The sequence below is a fragment of the Manacus candei genome, unplaced genomic scaffold, assembly GCF_025592945.1.
Source record: "Manacus candei isolate 608988 ecotype Guabito, Panama unplaced genomic scaffold, ASM2559294v1 h1tg000019l, whole genome shotgun sequence".
In the NCBI taxonomy this organism is placed as follows: domain Eukaryota; kingdom Metazoa; phylum Chordata; class Aves; order Passeriformes; family Pipridae; genus Manacus; species Manacus candei.
Window position 1 is genome coordinate 4,242,121 of NW_026138067.1, and position 18,610 is coordinate 4,260,730.

The 18,610-nt window shown below is 35.2% G+C and overlaps 1 protein-coding gene across 3 annotated transcripts in view; it reads left to right on the forward strand.

The window, feature by feature from the left end:
* VPS13B (vacuolar protein sorting 13 homolog B) overlaps positions 1-18,610 on the forward strand; it is a 428,152-nt gene that overhangs the window by 250,392 nt on the left and 159,150 nt on the right. The gene's annotated exons all lie outside the window — the stretch shown is intronic.

An 18,610-nucleotide genomic window follows, 5' to 3' on the forward strand; every position in this document is an offset into this window, starting at 1 on the left:
ATACTTTGTTTGCTTCGGAGGGCATCAGTTAAGATTTCTCATTAGCAGTGAGCACTTCTCTAAAAACTTAAATATTGGTATTATGTGGAGAGTGCTAAAAGCAGATATGTGGCTGATTCTGTTAAAAAAGTCCAAGGAAAGCATAGAATCATGGAATAATTTAAATTGGAAGGGACTTCTCTAGTTCACCTTGTCCAGCCTCCTACTCAAACAATTTAGATCAAGTTGCACAAGTCTTTCTCCAGACAACAAACCTAGCAGATTATTAGATTTTTGATAATTACTTATGAATATAAAGCAATTCTGAGGGCACCAGAATGGTGCCCTTCTTGGTGGGAGATGGAGTGGCTGCAGCAAACAGAGTAGCATCTTCCAGGACAATTCAAAAAAACACATTTCCTTCTTTGTATGTCTTCATATGTTTTCCTTTTGCCATTTCCTAAGTTCTTTTTATTTTAACTAAAGTGACTAATGTAGAATATCAACATTAATAAATTATAATGCTTAAAGAAGTGATTAATCAGCTGTGTGTGTAGTCATCTTCATCAGTTTTCTGCACAATTATCTCACATTCTATGAGAAAATTTTGTCACCTTTTTAGATGACAACAGTATTTTCCTCTATATACAAAGAGTGCTTAGTGCAATTAAGCTGAGCATAGGTGGAATCTTTGAACACTTCTAGTTAATGGAAACATGACATAAAAAGTAATGAATTTTAAAAAAGTGTGTATGTCAGGGGTGGGAACAATGAGTAGCACTAGTTGTGCTAAGCTACCAGCAGAACTAGATACTATCATTAGGAAAATGGCTGAGGAAACTTCATCACAGGACACAGAAATTCTGTATCTCTGACTGAAAAAATAACAGCAAGTAGATACACGGATGTGCTTAAATATAAAGCAGCACAGAGCTGAAATTGAGATGACATTTAGTTTTATATTGGGATAAGGGCCCTATTATAGCAAATACTGTGCAAATGTTCTGATCGATTATATAGGTAATTGCTGATCAGCCTCAACATGATTGTTTTTAGCAAACTCGTCATAAAACATTAATTAATAGAATTTTAGGGAGTATCCATGGACAGATGGAGTAAAGCAATGTTCAGGTACAGTACTTTTAATGCAAAAATGAAATGGCTCAGAAAGCACTCAGAGAATACAGGCTGTCTGGAGGCTGTTCTGTAAAGGTCTTACTAATAAGATCTGGAATAATATTGCTAAGCTGTCAGGTTCTGGGAGTTTAGGTAAACAGAATCCCAAGCTTTCCTCAGCTTGGCCGATAAAGAATCTAATTGTTGTCCATGCTCTGGATTCATCATTTTTGAGATCCAAGGATTTCATTCATGTCATATATCAAAGCTTAATAGTCCAGCTCCGAGTGTTCCATGGTCATTTTCATGTGTAGATCTTTCATAGATCAAAGCATAAAGCTGTCCTTAGACTGTTTCCAATTTGTGAATGTAAATGGAAATTCTTTAAACATGCCGCTTCCCCCCCAAAAAATTACACGTAGAGTTTACTCATGAAAAGATAGCTGTAAATTTTCTTATTTTTTTTCATGAAACTTTTTATCAATGCAAGTCTTTTTTTCATTGTATCTAGCTGTTTTTTTCAATGTATCTAATCTATGCTTTTCATTTTTGTAGTTTACTGGTTTTCACTGTTCAACTCTCAAACATTAATAAATAACAAAACAAAGTTGTTTTCCATATAGAATATCTTCTATTTATCTTTATTTCAAGGACCTCTGTCTGAAACATGATTGTGATAATCATGTAAGGCCCATAATTGGTTAACAAAAATCCTTCAGTGAAATAAGGAGTAATAAACAATTTTGTGTGTCTGTCCTGATAGTGCTGGAGTGAGGGGAAGGAAAAAATGATGCAAGGAATTTATGAAAGAAGCACATACATAGCCAGCAGTCTGTGTGGAAATCTGTTTTTTCTTTCAAATGTGGTTTGGAAAATCAAATGCTTTTCAAAACTTTTCAACAGCACCCACATCTATAAGCATCTTCTCTTCAGGAATATTTTTTTTTATTCAGTATTAAATCACTGTGGGACAAATTTGTATTCAAAAACTATACATTGAAATTATTGTTACAAAAAGCCTGAATTTTCTATAATTAGTATGAGCAAAAATGTTAATTTTGATGTTTTCCTTTTCAAACCAATTGACAATTTAAAAACTATTCTTTTTTGTATAGAACTGTAGCATTAGAGTAACTAAATGTTTTCCAGAATATGGACCTAATATGAGTAATTATCTTTTAAGAGTTTATTATGTTACAAAGATTCTATTAAAACTTATTTTCTATTTTGCTTCTTTACTTTTTAACACTTCTTTGGAGCTTTTTTGGTAGGCAGACAAGGAATTAGCTAATGCTAATTAGCTGACCTGAGTTTCTTTCTTTTTCTTTGAATAAAAGCAACAAAGATAATCAGTGAAAAAATATGTATGTGCACATAGTTTTTGATGGAAATGTGAACTGCTTATTAAAATGTCCATATGTACCACAGGGAAAAGGAGTATATCATAAAATCTCTGTTGCAGTTTTTCTAAACTTTCTAAATGGTTAAAACTGCAGAGGGAATGTTATGTAAGAAAATAACTTATAAGAAAAGAAATTCTTTGTGTTTCAAGGAAAAGTATTTCTTTTATTGCATACATGTTGTGAAACAGAGTTGCACTAGCACCATTTTCAGTTTTCTTCTTCCTGTGTTAAGGGAAAAAAAATTGTAACAATGAATATTTTAAACTTGTTCCCATAATTTATTTACTAATTTTTTCAGATTTGAGACCAGGATGGTTTTATTCCTCAAGACGTAGCTTCTTTTTTTTTTTTTTTTAAACAGGATTTTCTCTACATATAATTTCAACATGCAATCGTTCATTTAATAATTTAGATTTATTAATTGCTGAGCTGGGGTGTAAATCAAAATATTCATACCAAAAAGCAAGTTCTAAATGTTGTTCTTTGCTGTTGTACTTGAACGCATGCTTTTTTAGCATAAGGACCTTAGGAATGTTGTCTTTATCTTTCATAAGAATCCTGTACCACTCTCTGGAATAGGGCTTGGAGGTAAAGTCTTTTCCTGGTTTACATTTCTTACTTCTTCTATCTTTAGTAAAGAGGCAAAAAGCAAATCTGCTTAGACCTTTCGCCCAGTAAAATATTCATGTATATGGATAGCATTACATGGAAACACCACTCCTAATTAACATTGGCGTGTTTGAGGCTATTGCAGCAGTTATTAATTTAAAACCCTCAGTGGAAACTAATTGTAAAATAACAGCTGGAACTGCCCATTTAGTTTCAGAAATGTAGCTTGTTAATTATCTAATACCAAGAGCTATTCAAAGCTAAATTTATATTTGGAATTCAACTTTAAAAATGTTCAGCTTTAACTATCAATCTTATTTTTACTTGAAATTTCTTTATGAGTTCTACAGGAATCTTCAACATATCTAATTTACCTAAATACATATATTTGAAATATATTTCCTTATAATGTAATAGTAAAAATAAAAGAAATTTCATAAGAAAAGCATTTTTACAACTTTATTTTTCTCTTCAATTCATTGATTTAATCATGTTCTCAATACACATACCTACTTTATATTTTTTCTTTCACTTAGTAGCAGAGAATCTGATTCTTGCAACAATTTTTAATTTCTTTGTGCAGTTTCTCACAGAAAACAAAGTGAATACTTTATAGAAACATTCCTATTGAAGAGCAATGACATTATCATGTCATTTAAGCATCCACTTAAGGGCAGCCTTATTGGAAACCTTATTAAATATGTCAGGGGAAAAAAAAATCAAGTAAATACCAATAAAGAATGAATTCAAAGGAATAACCAATTAATTCAAACAGAGCAAAGGTGAAACCTGTAAAATTTATAAAGATATCTTTTAAAGTCTTGTAATTCTTAAACAGTGCATATATTAAAAAAATATTTTAAAAATAGTATCCCTTGTCAATGATTTATTGTTACTATCAACTTTGTTTTGAGGACTTAATATACATTCTATCTGCAGAGTTCTTCCTTTCAGTTGGGCACACTGCTTCTGACTTGGCTGAGGTATTTGCACAACTGTGTTCTTCAGCCAGCGACATCCCAGTCCTTCATGAGGAGGGGTGGGAAGGAGGAATGAACTTAGTTTGTGGAGACTCACAGAGATGTGTTTATGTGTGCACAAAAGCCCTGCTGTAGAGGCAGACAGAGATTTCAAAGAGCGACTTCATAGATCTTTCAAAACCATTCAAGTATTACCAGGAGGATTATGGCAACTTGCTCACATGTTTGGGAGGGGCTCCAACGTCGAGGTGTGGTGAGGAGAACCAGTCTGAGCATGGGCACCTTGTGGATGTGTCTGTTCTTTACTAATGATCTCTCCTGCCCTCATGTACCAGTTCAATGGGCAAATATGCTCTGTGTGTGCAAGCCAGTCATAACTAGTGCTTAGGGCAATCACACGTCATTTTCCTAGATGAAGCATAAAGCATTTGAATTTACAGTGGGGTTAAGATTGTTTCATTACTCGGGTGTCATTCATTCTAACACCTGTGTGTGATTTAGAACTAAATTAGGACTAGATTTCCAGAATCCCTTTAAACTGCTCTGTGTGTTCAGATTGTGAAATTCTCGGGTTGGACAGTTTAGCTGTGAGCTTGGGAACCAGGCACGAGAGATGCATCTTTTCAAAATGGAGTCTATGAAGTATTCAGTACCATATTTTATATAATTTATTGTAGCATGTACTCCATTTCTTTGACTGTTTAATTACGATGCCATCATTAAACAGCTTAAGGTCAGAAGTAAATACCAGTTGTAAAGTAAAACTTTCACGAGGGCATTGCTGTCTCTGTTGTGCTTGTGCACTATACTTTGTTCTATAAAAGCATTTCTCAGCTGTGGGTGATCTTAACTATGATATATTCTGCAAAGTCAAGGCTGAGTTAAACAGCAGCCTGAACTCAGAGTTTTCTTGTTCTCCTGATTCTTCTTGCTGTCTCAGTAGTTGTTTTAACATAGGTAAATTAGTATTTGCTGCATGGCATATGCAGAACTTGATGCATGAAGTTCATATAACCTCAGTTTTGAAAGCTGTAATATGTTTATGGTGACTCAGTGGAGGAGAGATTAGGATTTCCTATATTTGTGCTGGTTTTAGATGCTTTTTAACATAGTTTTGGTCCACTTCCTTTTTTCCAAAAAACTGCAATTCTGCTGTGATTAAGCCAATCAAAATAAAATCAAACAAATTGTTTGGGGTTTTTGGTTAGTTTTAATCCTTTTAAACTTTTCATTATATTCTATTATAACTTTATATACTCAAATACTCCGTATCTTTAACTACTTGCTTTTATATTTCCTAGTCTTTAGATTCTACATATTTGTTATACATAGGGGATTTTTTTATTGAGACTTAAGGTTATTGCAGTTGTTCTCATCTTTTCCCTTGGAAGACTAATTTATTTTTCTTTTTTTTCATAATATTTTGCACATTTTGAAGGAACCCCTCAGAAATCTCATATCTCTTTCCCTTCAAGCAGCACTGAAACATACCTCCTTCACCGAGATCAAGTTGTGTAACTATTTGCTTCTCTTAACTCCGATAACAGACCTTCCTTCCATTTGAAAATATTTTCCAAACTGTTAATTCTTCCTCAAAACAGTTCTTGTTTTACCACAGCTGAGAGAAAACATGTCAGATGTTTGCAGAGTTCTTTGAGTAGAGAAGTCTCTCACTCTCCCACTGAAGCAAGTGAAGTGCAGATTAGCCATGCCCAGTAAAGGGGATAAAAGAGTAAAGCGTGTCCCTGAGCTTTTTTGGAGTAGCCCAGAGTGGGGTGAATGTGATGCTGATTTTTTAACATTACTTTACCTACGGTCTTTAGGCAAAGAATTTTGTGCCCACTGAGGTTGTAAATCTCAACTGTTTTAAGACCTACTTCTCCACGGTGTTGCGGTTTGTACTTGTGTATTGTGAACTGGTTGAGGGAGCTGAAAGAATTAAAAAAATGTTGGGGTCATCAGGCAATTGTTTTCAGTTAGGTTATTGCCCTGAGCCTATTTATTCTATAGATATACGAGGATTAACCTTGGCAAAAAGGTGCACTGTATCAGCATGGGATTGGATCAGCTTAAGCTGCCATCATGCTCAAGGCTTTTGAAACACAGCACAGAATCTGACACTGTGTACTAAGAATTTTAATAAAATTCTCAGATTCAGCATTAACATTATTAAATAGACTGTAACGGCTTTAAAAAGTTGAACAAGAAAGGGCACAGAGACAAAGAAAAAACACATTAAATACCACTTAAAAATCCCAGGATACTTTTCACAGTTTACATACTCAGCAACCTAAATGTAATGAAAAATTTTTCAGATAAGCTGTAAAACTGGGAAATAAAAGGTAATCTGAAAGCTAGAGTTATTTTTTATATGAGTTGTGGTTTATGTTTTATGTTATAAAGCAATATTATTGAAGCTTTTACATTTCTTTTCTTCAAGTTCCCTCCCTTTAATCTTTCTTTTTCCCTAATCAAGTAGCTTTATATTTTGCCTGTTATTGTAAAATACAGGGAGCTGGGGGGAATGAGGGGAGGTATTTAGATTTCTGTTAACATGGGAGAAAATATTTAGTTGGTCCCTAGAAATTAATACCATGTTAAGAGTTAGAGTGGTCCCTCTGTATGAATTACTGAAGTAATGTTCATTTACTTTACACAGACTCCTTACGGTTTCTTCCCAAGCTTTCCTTTGCTGATTCTTAAAATATACAATAAATTCATATATCAAGATTGCTTTTCTGTCTTAAATAATGAAAATTAGCATCTAAAAGTCTTGGCTGCAATTAATAATTTATTCTAAAATAATTCAAGAGAGCTTTTAAAATTTGTATTCTATACGGTTTTCTTCTTAACCATTTGTCAGTAAATATAATTTCCATCAGATCTGGTTTCAACAAATATTTTCTGTTGAAAAGTATTTCCCAGTAATATATAAAGCAGACTTCTTTTCTTTGTGGTATTTTTTAATTATAACAGGATCTCAAGGTAAGTATAATGTAAGTTGTGTGCTTCTATTACTGGGAAAACCATATCCCATTTGTAATGAGACATTTGTTAACTTCTGTATACAGATTGCGGTTCATTCCATAAATATTTGTGGGTTCTCTGATGTCCCTCACAGGGTTTTATCTATGACAAATTCATACCACAGCTCTTAAACTACTTTTTGGATAGAAGATTTCTTTCTTTTGCAAAAATGTTTGCCAATGTCTTTCATTTAATGCTTGTAAGTACTCCTGCTTTGGTTTTCAGTTATTTAACAAAAGAGATTATCAGAAATATACAGAATGGTTACATGTTATTTGAGCATATTTCTCTATGGGATACTCCTCCAAGCTCCCATGGCAAAATTAAATCCATGTTACTCTTATCCTGAACAATTCAAATTGCTGTTGAAGTTAGCATGGTTCCTAGCCCTTACTGATTTTTCCAATATAGCTTCACTTAGCTCAACCACCTTAAGTATGGTCAAAAGTCATGCTTAATGATTCCTATGTTTAAGCCATTACTGTGCTATTAAACCTGATTATACTGCAATAAAATAAAAAAAAATATTAAAAAAAACCACCAACAACAAAACGAAAACCAGACTAAAAAGTTATGGACGGTGGTTTTGTTGCATTTCAGAAGCTATTTTCTTTGTTTGTCTTTAAGAACAAAAAATCCATCACTTTCTTTTTTTAAAGATTGGTTTGCATTCTTATAGGCTTTATTAATTTTAGGACACAAAAATAAATGTACCATTTTTCAGTCTCTCAAAATGTTTTCCATGCCCACTGATGCTTTTTTTTTTGCTAGGGTTTTGGGTTTTGCCTGCAAGAAGGCAGTGGCTAACACTGCTATGTTAATGGCTAACACAAGTGCACGTTGAGAGTAATAAAATACAGAGATGGTATCGGGCATCTCTGCTGAGTTCAATGTAAATGATTGGCATAAATCACAAATACTCCAGTTTTCTGGCATGATACTACATGTTCCCTAGCAATAAAAAATAAACAGGTGTGGAAGTGATACAAATAGAACATAAGAGTATCTATAAATAAATATACCCTGTACTAGCAGGATAGGAGTAGAACAGGTTTGAACTTTTCCTGATAACCAAAATTATTTAACTGTTGAATAGTATTACTTACTCTTTGTATGTGACAGTTTTTCAGGGAACTGGAAGAAATTTGCAGATTAGCAAGTCCAACTTCAAAGCAAATCTGAAATTTTTCTGTTTCCCAGTTTAAGGTTGAAAGTGTATCTGTGTGTGCATATATGTATTCAAGAAAAATATGGAGGAATGCAATTCTCTGGCATATCTTTTTTGATCCACTTTATTCAGACAGCTTGCAGTGGTTGATTTTTCTATGTTTTTGACATAGTCCAAAAAAACCCCTTGATATACACTACAAGTGTTTAAAAACTTTACAAGTGTTTTTAAAGTTGCTTTCTAAAAATAGTTCATAAAATCTACATATTGTTTTCTTCACGCATTGCAGCTCATAAGAGTGTAACAAATTATATTAACTAAACTGGACTCAAACTAATTACAGATGATAGAATTTACTGTTTCCCAAATGGGCAGTGTATTTGTTTGTGTGTTTGTATCTGTGTAGTGTCCTTGCATTTTTATTTTTTTTCTGGCAGAAAATAAAACTCTTGAATTTTCTTTATAACCACCACTATTTAAATGTTTTGGGTGCTTGATGGAGTCACTGAACTACCCAGCATTGGAATCTGTAGTCTTCACGGTCAATGTTGTGAATACGCAGGGTATTTTGAGTAGATTTGCATTTTTTTCTTTCTCTTTTTCCCCTTCTTCAAATGTATATTTAGAAGTAAAACTCCCCTTCAATATATCTTGCTAGGCATAGATTGATATTGACTTTGAAAGTGCCATTAAAAATAGTTTAATGGGAGTTTTAGGAAGAAAAAATATTGGGCTTAACATGACAGGTAATACATTTCGTAATGAATATGGAATGAGTTTTATACCAGGAGAGTTTTCAAGGGATATTGAAATAGACAAAGTAGAGACATAGACAATATACCAGGACTTCAGAAAAGAAGAATTAAAGGGAGGTTATTTTCAATACTCTGTTATCGACATATTTTACAATATCATATACACTATTTCAAAAATAGTTCCAGCTTGCCATTATGATTACAACGATTCTGCAAAACTGAAAAGAAAATACAAGTGGCATCTTGAGAAACGAATCAATCTGTGCCAGAGATAAATGTGAATTGACTTGGAAAGTTAAATATTCATGTTTTAGAGTAGTTTCTTGTATTATCCATGGTATAAACGTCATCTATTACAACAGAAACGTGCTGAAACTATGCATCAGTACACATTGTTTAATGTAAAGGAAAAGCTGGTATTTTTTTATTTATAACGTTTTTTTCTATTTCGTGTGGAATTTGATTGATGACCACCCATGAGTTTGATATTGTCATGGTTTGAGATGGCCCCAAAATCCAATTCCCTAGCTCCATCCCCCCTCCCACATCTCAACCTAATGTGGGATGGGTTTTTCCAGACAAAACACACACCAGACTCAAAGTGGGGGAAAGGGAATATATTACAATGACTATACAAATAAATACCACATCACATTATACACACGATCACAACTATCTCTACCACGACATATAGTATTTACAGTGGACCAGATCTCTTCTCTCCTCCAAATAAAAGTCCAGGAGGGAAAGAAGGACAGATCCCTTCCAGTCTTTGAACAGCAGCATCTTCTGAGGCAGCAGTCTGTCTGTCTTCTTCACATGCAGCAGCTGATAGCTGGCTTTCTGCCAGCACTCACGAGGGAGGTATTCAAGCCTCTCTCGGCCCCATCGCCTCCAACCGAGGGGTCTTCCGTGGGCTTCGTAACCCCAGACAAGGTCGTATCACCACGTCATATCACGAAGACACAGGGGGGTCTTCGTGACGGTCTGGTATCTCCAGGAGACTCAGCTCCTTGCAGGGCCTCTGTGCCCTGTCTCTCAGGCTGCCACCGTGGCAGCAGTGCAAGGGGGGCAGCCAAGGTCAACTCCCCCCGCATTCCTCTGGCTGTCCCGGTCCAGCTACGGGACGTCCTTTGAGCTTCTCAGCTCCTCTCTCTCTCCAGTGCTGCATGTCTAAAACTCTTCTCCTTAATAGGAGTCCATCTCCCTCTTTTCTCAGAGGGATCTCAAAGGAGTTTTGGGGGGCTGGTACAGTCTTACCCCAGAACTCTGTCTCTCAGGCTGCTGGTTCTCTTTTTCCCGGCTCTCCTTCCAGGAGTCCTCTCTGCGGTGCTGCATGTTTCTGTTGCTTCTTCAGTTCAGGTGTTATCTATCCTGGCTCTCTGCCACCGTTTCTCCGGCCAGTGCCGGCTGCTGCTCTGTGCCCATGGAGAAAACATCTCCCGGCATAACTACAGGCACCTAGCCCAGCTTTATGCTGTTCCAGGTCCCTGCAGCCCCCCAGCCAGGGGCTGGGAGGCCCCAGAGGGCCCAAGGGGCTCAGAGCCCCTTCCTCGTGGCTCACAACATGGCCACCTCTCCAACAACCAACACTACAACTCTTCTTTTCCGGTGAGCTTGTGAGATGTTGACATTTTTGCAGGAGCGCCCATTGGACAGAACTCCAAAACTTCCAGGGGTTTCCACCCCTTGGGGTCTACCACTTTTCTAGCCTCTGGGGGAAAACAAGATTCAAACCATGACAGATATACTGACACAACAGTGAAAAGAAATCCTGTCCTGTGTCAGCTTATCAAATGCACTGTGTGCCTTCCAGCTTGTACCATTATACCAGGTTGTACCACACCATTTAAAGAAATTCCATGCATCAAATCTGATGGTTGTATTCAGTGAAACTCAACCTTGGTGTTTCCAGGTGAATTTTTAGAACATCTGAAAAAACTGAGGTATTGTACCACTTAAGTAGACTAATTGATTAAAGCAAGGTAAAATACAGGCTGAAAACAATGGGAAAATCACAAGATTATTTACCTTAGACATGTGGTAAAGCAAATAGACATTAAATATTTAAAAAATTAAAACAAAAGATCCTTTTACTGCCAAACAGCATTGAGTTTTGAGATAAAATTGTTTTTATCATGAAACAAAAGCATAAAAGTCTTTGGGTTATACTGTATTTTGGGTTTTTTGCTAGCCCCCTCCCCAGACTTCCACTATTTAGAAAAACTCTGTTCCACGTGGTTTTTCTCTAGAAACATTTGGCATCCTAAAATATCATGCAGACCTTCCTTTGGAATTGTGCATACTTATCATTTATACAGTCTGTCAAATGTATATTTATACAGTGCTCCCTGAATTTGGGTGAATGCTTCAAAAGTATAACGAGATTCCTCAAACTGTCTAAACATTAAACAATATAAAAATGAAAAACCGATTTTTAAAAGTTCAGACTTGTTCATGCTGTTATTTTTGCTGAGGAATTTAAACAATAAAATTACAGAAGTAATTAAACAGATGACATCTAAATGCACAGCTGCAAACTTCAGCTTTGTTTCGTTTTACGCTTTTTTTGGGAGAGACCAAAAATTACTTCATAGTTTACCATACCATACCTTTTTATTATTGGGTCATTCATACTGTGTTCCAGATACAGCTCTAGAAGACAATTGCACTGGAGAAATTCTTCAGCTTCTTTGCAGGCAATTACTGTACCAGACCCTTTGTTATAAGGGACTAGTTTTAAATGTCTGGTCACCTCACAGGATATGTAGAGCATTTCCTGCCTGTAGGACTAGAGGAAGGAAACACAGGACCAAAATGTTTGATGTCTGACCTACTGTAATTCCTTTCATGTGGTTAATAGCTTTTATATGATCAATGCACTGGTACCAATCCTGACCTTGGTGTGGCCCAGTTCACTAAAATCTGACCTTCTAAATGGATAGCAAATGGAACTGTAGTAGCACCCACCTGGCACCACCACTGTAATTAATGGGCATGAAGTAGGCATTGTTATTTTTTCCTCTGAATATGTACCTACTGGGTTTCAAAATAAAAATATGTAAGTAGTTACATAATAGAATACATAAATAAGACATTGATTAAAAATTGCAGTTATTAATTTTTATGCATATTTTATATCTTTGCTGTATATCAGATGATCTCAAGATGTTTTCTATGCAATTAATTATATTCACAACATCATTTTGGCTTTATCCCCTCAATATAAATTAGTAAACTGTTGAAGAGGTTCCTTTTGTTGCTTAGAGATACACAATAAGCAATTATAGAGAATAGAAGTGAAATCTGCCTCTCCTATTTTCCTTTGGCATGTTCTAGCCTTGCAAAGAGGGATGCATGTCCTGCAGGCCCACGGCAGGGTCTCCCTAGACCCAAACCTGGCAGATTCCATTCTTCTACATGTCCATGCATCCAGTTACACTTGTCACCTCAAGTTCTAACCGAGACAGTGTTTTCTGTTTCTTTTGAGAGGGTATCAACCCCATGTGCAAAAAAGACACAAACCATTCAGTTTCAGTCACCAGATTTCTTCTGTGTTCATGACCAAATCTCTTTTCTCTTGCATTATGATAGCTCAATGGCTATCAGTACTTTTTGAAATAGTTTTGAATTAATGTAAATACCTTATGACTCAGTAGTTGCAGTTGATGAAACTGGTCAAGTACAGGACACACAGTAGTTAGCAAAAAGAAAAGTGATTGTAATTTTATGGTTTTTAATCTCTGAGCAATTTGCTTAAGAACTGAGGGTTTTTTTCTGTATTGAATGTTTTTAACAAAAAACTTACAAAGTAATCATAAGGGTAGACTTGTCTGCTTTAGCTTGGTGAGAAAACGCTGTGCTGAAAGGTAATTGTAAAAAGAAAATAGTATGATCTAGTAAGATATTTTGGAAACAGTTTGATTTTTACTGTTGTTATTTTCTGTGGAAGACTTATTGTGCATAACTGGAAAAGTCTAGAAGCAGAGAGGAAATAAGTCTGCGTTTCTTACTATCCCATCTACATGTCTCAAATGTGACTATTTAATACCTAGCTTGGGGCTTTTTAAAAGAAAGAGTTGTAGGTAGAGTACTGTGATGGCTTTGCTGGAGATCTTGAATACCTTCTCTTAATGTCATTCTCTGTTTGTCAGGAACCACAGTCTTCGTAGTAGTAGATTCTGTACTGTGCTTGAAGTATCTAGAAGCTTGGAGTGTCTTCAAATAGCAGTAGATCAAACACCTTTTCAAGGCTGAATTTTCTAAGCATGTATCTAATATGTCCTTATTCCAAATTCTGGCATACTCAACAACATATAACAACACTCAACAAAACCTTAGTCCTCTTTTATTTGATGATCTGTTGTAGATAATAATGAGTGTAGATTTGTTCTTTACATCCAGATTTTTTTTTCCATCAGGCACTTTGGCATTCATGTATTGAATAATGTCTTAGGGCACACTAATCCATAGTTGAATCATATTTTTTTTTAATTACTTAAAAGTACCATGTTCCAATATGCTTATCCTTGTGTTACCTAAAAGTCTTTCTAGGTAATTGATGTCTTATCTTCTCCTTTAGCTTTTTGAACACTTATACCAGTTTCTGTCTTGACAGTGATACTTATCTCTGTAGGTATACAGTGCAAAAAAGGAACAGGTGCCCAAGAGATAAAAGTCAGATATTTTAAACATTAATTAAAAAAAAAAAGGAAAGTTACCCATTGCACTTGTACTTTTGCATCCCTGTATCAATAGTTTGAAGCAGTCTAGTGCAATCAAAAGAAAATTTTGCATATGTTTCAGTGACTGGTCTTTTTTTCCAACATACTAATTGCACAAGTAATCTACCTCTAAGTTGATTTATGTCTATGCACAAAAAGTATAAACACTACAAGTCATTATAGAGTTAGAACTTCTGACTGTTATTGACTACAAAACATTCAGTTAGAATGCAATTAATGAATTCTTCCTTTGCATTCCTGGAGTGATGTATTTGTCCACTATGTAAATGTTTAGAAGTGGTCAGTCATTTTTATTTTGCCCATGGAGCTAGCCGTGATGTTTTCTTTTTTCAAGGCTCTTCCAAGTATGAATATGAACCCAGGTACCTTAACCACTCTGACTTACAGGACATCTGCCATGTTTTGTCTTCTGTAGATAATGCTGATGTGTCCAGCGGTGCAGAAGGCAACGCAATCAGATGGCATGCAGTTCTCATTGTTAAACAGATTCCTGTAATCAATAGTGTCACTTGCTAATCAGTAAAGCATTAAAGAAAGTAGGTTTACTGTACTCAGTTTATATTTGCATTTAATAAAATTTTGTTGGTATCCAATCCAGAGTATGAGCCAGCAAATGTGGAGATGGGACAGTAGCTGAGTTACTCTGAAGCTGAGCTGGAGAAGGGAGAAGGAGCAACTACCAACAAAGCCAGTCATATGTGGCATAGTTCCTGTGGAAAAGAGGCAGAAACTGTGAGATTTGGAGTTTACTGCTGATGGCATTTAAAAGCCTGCTCTAGTGACCCAGACTAAAATAAGTGGTTTCCAACATTTTAGCAGTCATAAAACATGGTTTGTTAAACCACAAATGAGTGTCCCTACGGACAGATGGCCCGGTTAGAAACCTGAGGTTACCCTTGTCTTGGAAGATACGTATGTCACTCAGTATGGCAGAATGTGTACCCAGGATCATGTACGAAATATTAGAAATTTGTCAGGACCTTCCCTTGTTACCTTTCCTCCTCTCTTCTTACAACATTAAAATTTTCTTAGCTGCTGCTTTTCTTTAATTTCAGATTCAGTGCCCTGGTCCCATAATTCTTCTCCCCTTGTTTTCTGCTTAACTTCTCATTCTTCTTTCCATCTTCCTCACAAAAAAGTAGGTTTAATATCTCCAAATGTAGGCACATCCAAGATTTCCATCGTGAAAAGTCAAGCTACAGGATTTTTTATTCTGGTTCTAAGATCATGTCTATATATATTGTGTGATGTAGGGGAAGTTCTGTTTCTCTCCCAGTAGCTCAAGTGTTAACTTCTTTGTGTGTGACAAAAAGGCATTTATTTGCTATAATTAAAAAAAAAAAAAAGAGTTGTCTTTCTTTGAAAAGCTGATTCCTGTCTGAGATTTTACTTATAGAAGCTTAGCATTTTCAAAAGCCAGTGTAGTTGTTATCATTTGTCTAGGTTTACTAAATTTTTGTTCTGTGCCCTTCTTAACGTCTGTAGCATCTCGTTCCAGATGGAGTCCATTGCATCCATAAACACTTGCTTCAATTTTCCTTGTTTGGTAAAATACATTTGATGGCCTTGTCAAGGAGGAAACTTTATTGAATTGAATTGGGGAAAAGGCAGTTTAATGTGAATTAGGTCAGTGATAAATATTACTGTGATTTCTACATTATCCAATTACATCTCATGCATAGATGAGGGACTACATTTAGGCTGGGACTCGACTAGCCTAAGCAGAAGAGGAAGGGGTCCTCTTGCATACAGGCCACACCATTTACCCCTGTAAAATAGATCCAAGCTTACTATCTGTTTCCTTTTTGAATTAGAATAGGAGGGATCTTTTACCACCAGACAAAACCTTTAATAATTGAAATTTGGATAGACAGGTTTGTCTTCTCTGTACCTAGAAACAGAAGTCAGTGCACACAGAGATCCAATAAGTGCTAACAAAAATTAGCTGCTGTGTGTAAAGTTGGTGAATATTTCTTAATTGTTACATAATGTGTAGTCTTTAAATGCCATTTTCCTGGCTTGTCTAGCTTTTTATAGGTCTCAGATGAGCTGTAAGTGGATAGATTTAGCTTCTTTACAATGGGTCTCAGAATTATGCCTATTCAGCAGCTTGTAGTAACTGGTTCAACATGAGCTGCTTCTTCAATAAACATACAAAAAGCCTGACCCAGACTAAATCAATTTTAAAAAAGAAAAGCTTAATGCTGTGTTTCCTGTTACATGCTTACAATTGTCTTTGGTTGCTTATGATCTAACTGTATTATTGACCAACTGTTGCATTCTACACCACCTGCCAAAAAGTTCAGGTGGGATAGTGAAGTTGTTTTCAGAAGAGGGAAGCACTTAAAATTATAACCCCGACAGTAAATTTCAACTGGTAAAACATTGTTTATGCTAGAGGTACAGAAGTCATTAATTTGGCTCAGTCTGTTTTCCTGATTTTATTTGCTACAAGGATTTCAAAAGCTGCAGAATCAAAAAGGCTGCAGAGTTTATACAAGGCATGTACACTTAAGATGAAGCCAGTTTTGCTATGGTTTAGCTCTCATCCTTCTAGGAAGTATACAGCTAATAAATTGGAGGCATACTTAGGAAAATGGTTGATATGGAAAAGCAGGAATGAGTACTTATGTAAATGCCTGTGCATAAATTTGTTGATATGGGAAACCAGAAATTAGTGCTTAAATAAATGCCTGTATGTATATTGCTTATTTGGGAAAAGGCTATATTTTCATCTTTATATAAAACTGGCATGATGTACTTTCTGAAAGCAATAATAAGCTTAGTCAAAAAAATCAAGGCATTAATAACTAATCCTTGTATTTTACGTCTATGTGTAAAATAGGTGTTTCTTGAAATGGGTTATCTAGAGAAACACAGTTTGTTTGCTTGGATTTCAGATGTGATCTAAAGGGTCAGAAGAAGAGTTTTGTATTATGTAGGAGATTGTTAATAGTAGGAATGGAATGAAAATGTGAATTGTTATATTAGCATGAAAGTATAAGGCTGTAATATTCCAAAGGAGAACAAAAAAAAGATACAGTGGACAATTTTATACCACCAATTAAATGCACCAGTACCTTGTGTTTAAATAATACCCCTCTGTATTTTGCTGCACCTAAAATGTGTGTCAAAGGGTGATTTTGTTGTGATTTATATTTAAACAAGTAAACTTGTGAGGGGAAAGAAAACCATTGTCACAATGGGGAGTTTCAGATTGGTGCATACAGACACATTTTGCTCAAGGAATTTGGTTTACAAAGTCATGATTGTGCTGAATTAGCCTAAGGAATATAGTTCTAGGTGATCTTAATGCAAGTTATCAAGCTGCTCATAAAAGAAGAAATCAAAAATATTCTTCACTGTGAAGTGCAGGAGAGAAGAATCCATTATGCAGGTGAAATTAATATCATATTATGTTTTATATGCATAAGCAAATTTCCTAAAATACGTAATTTGGTGCTTTGTTTTCAGTAATATTTCCAAAAACGTACATGTCAATATTTACTTGTATTAGACAAAGTATGTAAATAGACACTGGGTCATACAATAATCTACTCTGGTGAAGTTTTTTTAAAAAAAACTGCATTCATACTGGTGAAATAATGCCTTAGAAAGAATAATAAAAGGCACAGTTGTGGTTAAATTTCTCTATGTGGAAAGCTGACAAACACATTCTTGAGTTTTAAGAAACCGCATTTAATTTTGAAATGCCACTACTGACATAACAGATTTTCAGTGTATTTCTACTAAGCATTTAAGGAAGTTATAGGGGCTACTGAACAATGCCATCACAGTGCCTCATGAGGAATGACTTGATCAAAATGGCTTTCCTGTCATCCACATGCCTCTGTGGGTACATACGATTACTTAATTTTCTTAATTGCTGACATACTCTGTTGGTGACAATGGCAATGTATGAGCAGTTTCAACTGTGTTTAGATTTGACCAGCATTTGGATTGCACTTTGAAACAGGTTGCATACCTATACTTACAGACTGCATACAGTGTGTACATCACAGTTTGGGATGTGCTGCTTTAATCCTTATTTATATTTAGATTATTAGCATCAATGATTAAACAAATTGCAGAATTATTAAATTCTTTGTGAAGACAGCAGCTATATACTAAATAATTCTGGCATAAGACAACAACCTAGAACAGAACACTAGATTGGATGTCATATGCAAATAAGAAACTTGAACTTTAATGCAGGTGTGTGAAATCAATAAAAATAGACTAAAATTTGTGGTCATAATTGAAAGCAAAAAAAAAAATTAGGATCTCCTTGCTCCCTTTACTGGCTTGTTTTGAAATGTGGTGATAAATTTAATTGTGAATTTTTATTATCGTATCAAGTGCTCAAAAAGCTATATTGTTCCCAGTGTAAAAAGGGCAAGATAATTTTTTTTAATATTTCATAGTGCTTATTAGCAGAAGACAAATGTAGTGGGAGACTCCTCTGATACCAGTTACTGATAAAACTGAATGGTCTTAGTAGCCTCCACTCATCCAATAGCTCTTGAATGTTTTGTTGAAGTTGAGTCTCACTGTTTCCAAAACTCAGCTCAAGACTGAAATATTCTGTAAGATCTAATGTGGTAGAATTTAGAAGAATCCACAAGGAATATGGTTCACTCAACAATGCTTTTTTTCTCACTTTTCAGAAGAATTTTAATTTAAAAAGCACCATACTGAAATTCCATGGATTAAAGGAGTAATTAAAAGGATTTAATTGTTTTTCCATCATCTTGGAATATTCTTTTTAATTTTTATTCTTTGATAAATTTGAACAGTGGGAAAATTGTCTCATAATGATCTTCTGGGT